The sequence below is a fragment of the Pholis gunnellus genome, assembly GCF_910591455.1.
Source record: "Pholis gunnellus genome assembly, chromosome: 20".
NCBI lineage: Eukaryota > Metazoa > Chordata > Actinopteri > Perciformes > Pholidae > Pholis > Pholis gunnellus.
The window spans coordinates 20,239,371-20,247,195 of NC_136547.1; positions in this window are offsets into that span (position 1 = coordinate 20,239,371).

Below are 7,825 nucleotides of genomic sequence, written 5' to 3' on the forward strand. Positions count from 1 at the left end.
GTCTGGTTGGTGATGCGAGGGACTGACACCAAAACATGACATTTACTGTTGTTTTCGATCACTGGGACACTGAAGGAAACAATTGGATTTGTTGGAGCCCAACCTTAAAAAGAACCACATTAGTCCTTTAAATGAAACTTCCTCTTTTAATCGTGTCAACGTGTGTCGCGGTGACGATGCTTCGGGAACACGACAGTGTTTGAAGACGTCTGCTGTAGGATTTGTTCCGATGTGTAAGTCTGGTGGAAAATAAACCAAAATGCATGAATAAAAAATGACAAAACAAAATCAAACAAATCCGGGAGGCGGATATGCAAACGACCGCCTGCTTCTGAAGCCGGCCTTCCAGTCTGCAGAGTGAAGGCAGAGTTCTGCTCTCCCTCACTTGTTTATTTGGCCTTTTTTTTTTCTGGGGAGAGAAGGCACGGCGGCCTGGTGAGAGCTGCCTGTGATCTATTAATACATCTGCATAAATTAGTCTGAGAGCCGCTCTGTAGCAGTTAGCCGGCTGTGCAGGAGCTCTGGCTCTGGTCCGGAAAAAAACTGCCAGGATTCTGTCCACAATCTGGCGTTTGTGGAAAGGGAATCAGGCGCTTCTCTGCCGCTCCCTCAAGAGAAAAGCTCGTCTTATCTCTCCAGCGAGGTCAGAGGTCACGGTCTGGGTGGAGGGTTTGAACTCAGGCTGTTTGGTTGCAGCTGTGACCAGTTTCCTGACATGCTAATGAACTGCGTTCACTCACTTTAAACATGTTGTTGCAGTGGCCGAGGTTTGTAAGTAACAAAAACGAGTCAAGGTAAAGTGACCTCTGACCTTTGATTTCCTTCTTTCCCTTCAATTAGTCTCGAAAACTGACAGTTGAAAGAAGGAATCAGAGTTAATCTACAGCTTCTTTAATGGCCACTGTGATAAATGTGTGAAAATCCCAAAACTTCTCCCTCGAAAAAACTAAATGATGGATTTTGTCCAGGAAGCTCTTCAACTCAAAATAATTAATTCAACTTCTTGTACTGCAAGTCTTGATTGAAATATTTTGAAAATAATGTCTCATTCAAAACATATTCAGGCGTAAAGATGGGTGTTTGGCTTCATGTGCTGTTACATCCATCACTGTGGTGGTTCCTTCTTCCTCAAATCCACCAAGACAAAGAAGGTGATGATGAACCCAAACTCCACACATGAAGTCATCCGTTTTCAGTTGGTGCTGAGCTCCACCAGGGTTTTCCCTCGTCAACGATTCTGTTTGTGATTTTCAGGAACACGGTAGGAAATCAGTGGATGACGACCTCTAGTTTGGAAGCGAGCTCCCAATGGGAGTAAAAGTATCTCAGGGTCTTGTTCATGGAGCTGCTCCTTCCCGTCTGGTTTCTTTGGAGGTTTTCCTTTCACGTCTAACTGGCAGGAACAGACCCAGAACATGCTGGAGAGATTACATACTGTATATCTGACCTGGGAACGACCTCAGGATCCCCCAGGAGGAGCGGGAGAACGTTGCTGGATTAGCCTGCCCCACCACCACCACCACAAGGCCACGGAAAAGAGGCAGAATACGAACGGATAAAACTAAATCAGAACTAAAATGGGAGGTTTCCCATCAAATGTGCTACATTCCAATACTCATACTACCATACTATGTATGCAAGAATAGATTTAAGCAGCGAGCCACAAATACCCCCTGGATCCGGTCCCCCTGGATCCGGTCACATTTTTTGCAGCTCACAAGCCAGCATGCTTTTCTGATTATTCTGACCCACAATCCTCTGCAAAGAGGACGAAACATCCCATCGACTGAGCCGCCGAGCGAGCACAGACAGATGACAGCGATATGTCGTAAATGAATAAAAGATTTGGAACGCAGCTAATGTTTAAGCAAATGAAATGCAGCTGTTGGTGCAGACGTTTACTGCGATGTCGGCCACATTCATTCTCAGTGATTTATCACATGAACTGGATTTAGTAGATGAAGTAGAAGAAGAAGAAGAAGAAGAAGAAGAGTAAGAAGAAGAGTAAGAAGAAGAGTAAGAAGAAGGAGAGTAAGACAAAGACAAAGATGAAGAAGTAGAAGCAGTAAATTATTAAGTAGCTTCAGGTAACAATAGACACACAGACTGAAGTCTGATCACTTTATCAATGTTCCAATGAGCAGAGGAGCCAGTCTGAGCTCATTAATTATTCGTGAGACTGGAACCCGATTGGTCCATGAGGGTGATCAGAGATTACTACAAACTGTTCCCCTTCTGTTTCCTCTGTCCTCCCTTTTTCTTCCTTCCTAATAAAGAAAAATATTTCTACTTTTCAGATCTTCCTACAGGTAGTTCTGCTTTTTCCTCCTTCCATCCCTCCTCATTTTTACTCCCTTTTTCTTTTCTCCACTCGAACTTTTACTTCCTTCCTTTGTTTCTCTCCTTCCTTTTATCCCTCCTCCCCTGACACCTTTCCTTTCTACTTCCTCTATGCCACCTCCATTTTACTTCTTCCCTTCTTACTTGTTTTTACTTCCTCCACCTACTTTTATGCTTCCTTCCTTCCTTCCTTCTTTGTCTTTCCTTCCTCTGTTTCTCCATCTTTAACCTCTTCCCCTCTTTCCTCCCAACACACCTCGTTTTTACTCCATTTCCTGTTTTAAACTTCCATCACTCTGTCAAACTTCCATTCCTTCCGCTCTTTACTTTTTTCCTGTAAACTCCCCGTTAACTTCTTCCATCTCGTCTCCTTTCTGTGCCTTCCATCCTGCATCCTTTTTTACCTCCTATATTCTCTTACCCTCTTGTCTCCTCACTTCCTGCTTACTTTCCTTGCATTCTTTGTTCCTTCCCTCTGTCCTAGTCAGAGACAAAGTGGAGAGTCATCTTCACGCTGACCAAACAGTCTGCGAGCCTTTTAACCGGCATGTGTGTGCATCTATACACTGTATATATACAGTGTGTGTGTGTGTGTGTGTGTGTGTGTGTGTGTGTGTGTGTGTGTCGCCTACTGTCCATCTGTTGGAGCACCAGGAGACATGACGAGTGTTTACCGTGACTCACACACACACACACACACACACATACTCCCCCTCCTCCTGGTGTCTTTTAGCAGGTTTTCTTGATCCATCAATCATATTTATGATAAAGAGACAAACAGACGACTCATGAATCATGAAGACGACAGCTCAGAACACGAAATGTCGGCTCAAACCGGAGCAGAGACGCATCTGGAGGAGTGTTTGTCCTGAGGAGCTGTGATCTGTGACGGCGAGTCTGGATCGGAGGTTAAACGTGAACCGATGATGTCATCAGTACATTAGAGCTGTTTCAGGGGTCCAGCGTTGTGTTTAGAGCTTGAAAGCAGACATTTGATATTTCTCATAAATATCCTTTCTGGTAACCAGTGTGTGTGTTTGTCATTGTGCGTATCTCATCTAATCTTAAGTGGTCTGTTCAAACCTTTCTGACTGGGACGGTATCATTTCATCCAGCGTTCAAGGCTATACCGATCCACGTGATCCTGAAGGAGGAAGTAAAGAACGACGCTGTCGGTTCATTTAACTTCGTCAGCGACCTGCCTCTCCTTCTCTCTGCTCTGTGTTCAGTCCGTCCGTTTGATCAACAGTTGTGTCTCATGTCGGCACGTGAGGTTTGAATATCATTGTAGAACGAAGTCAAATAGTTTGATGATTTCATTGGTTCCCATCCTTCAAACTGAAGAATCCACAAATTAAGACTTTCTTTATTTCTCTGCCTTGAAAAACATTAAAGACGTCTTTGGTGGAATTTGGGAAATTTGTCCAAAAGTGAGAAACATTATCACCAGTATCGACCTTTAAAAAGCAGCTTCAGAGCTCGAGACGCAGAACCGCACACATCGCCAGGGGGACAGTCATTACCCATGATTCCTTGCCCTCACTAATGCAAATATCCACTTGACATTAGCGGCGTGCGATTGGCTGCTCAGAGCGTTATGGGCTCCACTTCCTCTCCGTTATCGTAGTGAATAATTCAGACGGCGGTTTCGCCGACAGCCTCGCTGGCATTTCCTGCGCGCTAATTGCTCGTTAAGCGTTCCACTTGACCTTCAACGAAAAAAGGATCATATTTGTCTGTTTGCAGTCGCCCGTCTCAGTGGTTAACCGTTTAAACTCGGACTGAGATGCGTTTCCCCCTCAGGGTGCATCAGCTTCCTGCTTCAGGAGGCTCTCACAATCAATAATCTCCTTCAACTCACTTCTGAAAACACATGTTTACAGACTGGCTTTCATGTGATGTCATTACTTTCCTCTTTTATTTCTATTTTGTCGATTGTACAAAATTATTATTATTTTAATTACATTTTTTTCTTTAATTTTTTTCTTTAATTTCCTTAATTTCCTTAATTTCTTTAATGTCTTTAATTTCCTTAATTTCTTTAATTTCTGTTATGTCTAATGTAATTTATTTTATTCATTTACAGGTTCTACTGCAGAGTAAAGAATTATAAAGATAGGACATAAAGATGAATGTGAAGAACTGAATGAACTGTTGGAACTTTAATGTAAACTTCCAGCAGAAGGAAACTGATTTTCTGAGAACCGTTTCTTGTCCGCGGGCCGCGATGAAAATTTAAAAACAACACATGCAGCTGTAGGCCACACACACACACACACACACACACACACACACACACACACACACACACACACACACACACACACACACACACACACACACACACACACACACACACACACACACACACACAGACTCTGAGTAAAACACAACATGGATTGGACCAGAGAACTACCATTTAACACAGCAGCTGTCACTTCCCATAGCAGTAGCTGGAAGATAGTACACATAAAACTATGCTCGCTTTGTTTTCACACACACACACACACACACACACACACACACACACACACACACACCTAAATATTTAATGGGAAGGTGGCACTCCTGAAAATCAGTAGCAGCCACAGCCGACAGCTTGTTTGTGTTTCTTTCGCTTCACTTCCTAAAATCTGCCTCGACAAACAACAACGTGAAGTAGCGTGAAAGTGAAACGTGATTCCAGAATGCAAACTTCAGGACATGTTTCTGTTTACATTGGTGTCAAAGTCTGGAGAACAAACATCTTTATTTATTTGAGATAAAGGAAGAAATCTAAGGATTAGTCTCTGGCTCAGACTAAAGCTCCTGTTCTTCACTGTTGTTTCTTTGCTGCTGGTAAAGCGTCGTATAATTCAGAACATTACATCATCGTATACATTGAGCTCCAGCATGACGAGACAACAACACAGACAGCTCGAAGCAAAACAATGGAAGAAACATGGACAAATAGACAGTGAAGTCTAGAATTGAATTATTAATGAGCACACAACCACTGAGTCAAAGAACAAGTGAGAGATTCTACACAGCGAGCTAAGCCAGTAGCACAAAGGCTAACCATTAACATTAGCACAAAGGCTAACCATTAACATTAGCACAAAGGCTAAACCATTAACATTAGCACAAAGGCTAACCATTAACATTAGCACAAAGGCTAAACCATTAACATTAGCACAAAGGCTAAACCATTAACATCAGCACAAAGGCTAAACCATTAACATTAGCACAAAGGCTAAACCATTGACATTAGCACAAAGGCTAAACCATTAACATTAGCACAAAGGCTAAACCATTGACATTAGCACAAAGGCTAAACCATTAACATTAGCACAAAGGCTAAACCATTAACATTAGCACAAAGGCTAAACCATTAACATTAGCACTAAGGCTAACCTAAAAGCACAAAGGCTAACCCATTAACATTAGCACAAAGGCTAACCCGGTAAAGTTAGCACTAAGGCTGATCCAGTAACACAAATGCTAACCCAGTAAGGTTAGCAAAAAGGCTATCCCGGTAGCACAAAGGCTTACCCAGTAATGTTAGCACCAAGGCTATCACAGTAACACAAAGACTAACCCAGTAGCACAGAGGCTAACCCAGTAACATAAAGACTAACCCAGTGGCACAAACTTGTGCTCTTGGGCTCTGATTAAGAAAACGTGGTGTCGTCTGCAGAGAAGTTTAACCTGGCTGAACTAAAAATGATAAAAATATGTGCAAAAAAACAAGGAACTAAAATGTGGCTCCAGGTGGCAGAAGGTCGCTGCTGTGAGAGGAACTTTTGAGTTTGCAGCTTCTTTAACTTGTTTAAAGCTTTGCTCACAAAACAAGTAAAAACGTTAAATCAAAGTAAAGCATTTGGCTTCTAAAAGTGTGAGTTTGCTCAAACGCTGCCGTCGTATTTCACTCCGTCATCAGACGGTTTGTCTAATTCTTCTGGTTCTTCACAAGGACTTTCAGCTGCTCGTTGATTCTTCGATGCTGCCGTCATGTGTTCAGTGGAAACAACAGCGGTTCATTTGCATCGACTTGTTCCATGTTGTAATAAGAATCTTTTTCTAATAACCGTGGTCATATAGAAGTGTCATTTTCCTTTAATTGACGATGCTGTTAAGTGACATTAGATCCACATTGGAAACTTAAAAAAACAAATTAACAATTTGTTGAATATGAAATTGTGTTTTTTTTTTGTATCTGAGGACTTTGCCAAGAAGTAAACAAACTCCCACTTCCTGTCTCTCCTCTCATTCATATATTCTCCTCCCTCGCTACTCTCCCACACTTTCATTTGAAGCCACTTCACCACTTAGTGGAGTGTGTGTGTGTGTGTGTGTGTGTGTGTGTGTGTGTACTGTGGGTCGATACGAGTTGAAAGACAAACAGGAAGCCACTTGAGTGAGTGTGAATGAGTGTGAGTGTGTGTGTGTGTGTGTGTTAATTGTATTAAGATGGAGGGAAAGCAGGAAGAGAGCATCGTTATCAGGAAAATGGAGGCAGCATGAGTGATTTTCCACATCCACTAAAGGCTGGGAAAGAGTGTGTGTGTGTGTGTGTGTGTGTGTGTGTGTGTGTGTGTGTGTGTGTGTGTGTGTGTGTGCCCTCATGCCTACAATCCAATCAGATTCATTCACATTACATTTGATCTCTCGGGTAACTTGAGCTTGCAGCTGTGAGTTAGACGTGTGTGTGTGTGTGTGTGTGTGTGTGTGTGTGTGTGTGTTCAGGTGTGTGTGTGTGTGTGTGTGTGTGTGGTTGATGCATTAAGTTTTATTTTAGAATCCTAACAAACATTAAACCACGGTGTTGAGTGTGATTTCTCAGGTTCTGCTCCTCTCAGATGGAAAATATCCACAAAACAGAAAACCATCGATTCGAGGCGCGGCCCGTCTGCTCGACCAATCAGATCCATGATTTCCACAACATTTGTCAACGTCCAATCAGCAGCTACTACCAGGAACATCACACAGGATCGATCCCCCCGAGAAGCTGTTGGACATGGATCCACAGTCAGCTGCTTCACTTCTATTTCTACTGTTTTTTATTAATATTGTCACACTCGGCTGTCTTCATCGTTCTTGACCTTGTGTTTGTATCCTGCTTGTCTCTTCTTTTTTAATCTGACAAAACAGTGTCTTGAATTTTGAATGAAAAACTCTTTCGTTCTGTTGGTGATTGTGACGGCGGTCCGTCTGTCTGGTGTCATGTGACAAAAGAAATTATCAAAGAAATTCAACTAAAAACAATGAAACAAAACTAAATGAGGAGTTTTGTTCAACAAATGTTTTCAAAACTCCGACCTGCTGCAGAAAAACACATTTCTATTACACACACACACACACACACACACGTTGTAGAATTCCCTCAGGTGAGTGATTCATCCAATACAATATTTACAATCTCTGATAGTCACTCTGTTTGTGCGGGTGTGTGTGTCTGTGTGTATGTGTGTGTGTGTCTGACATCAAGATTATGGGTTGTTGAGCC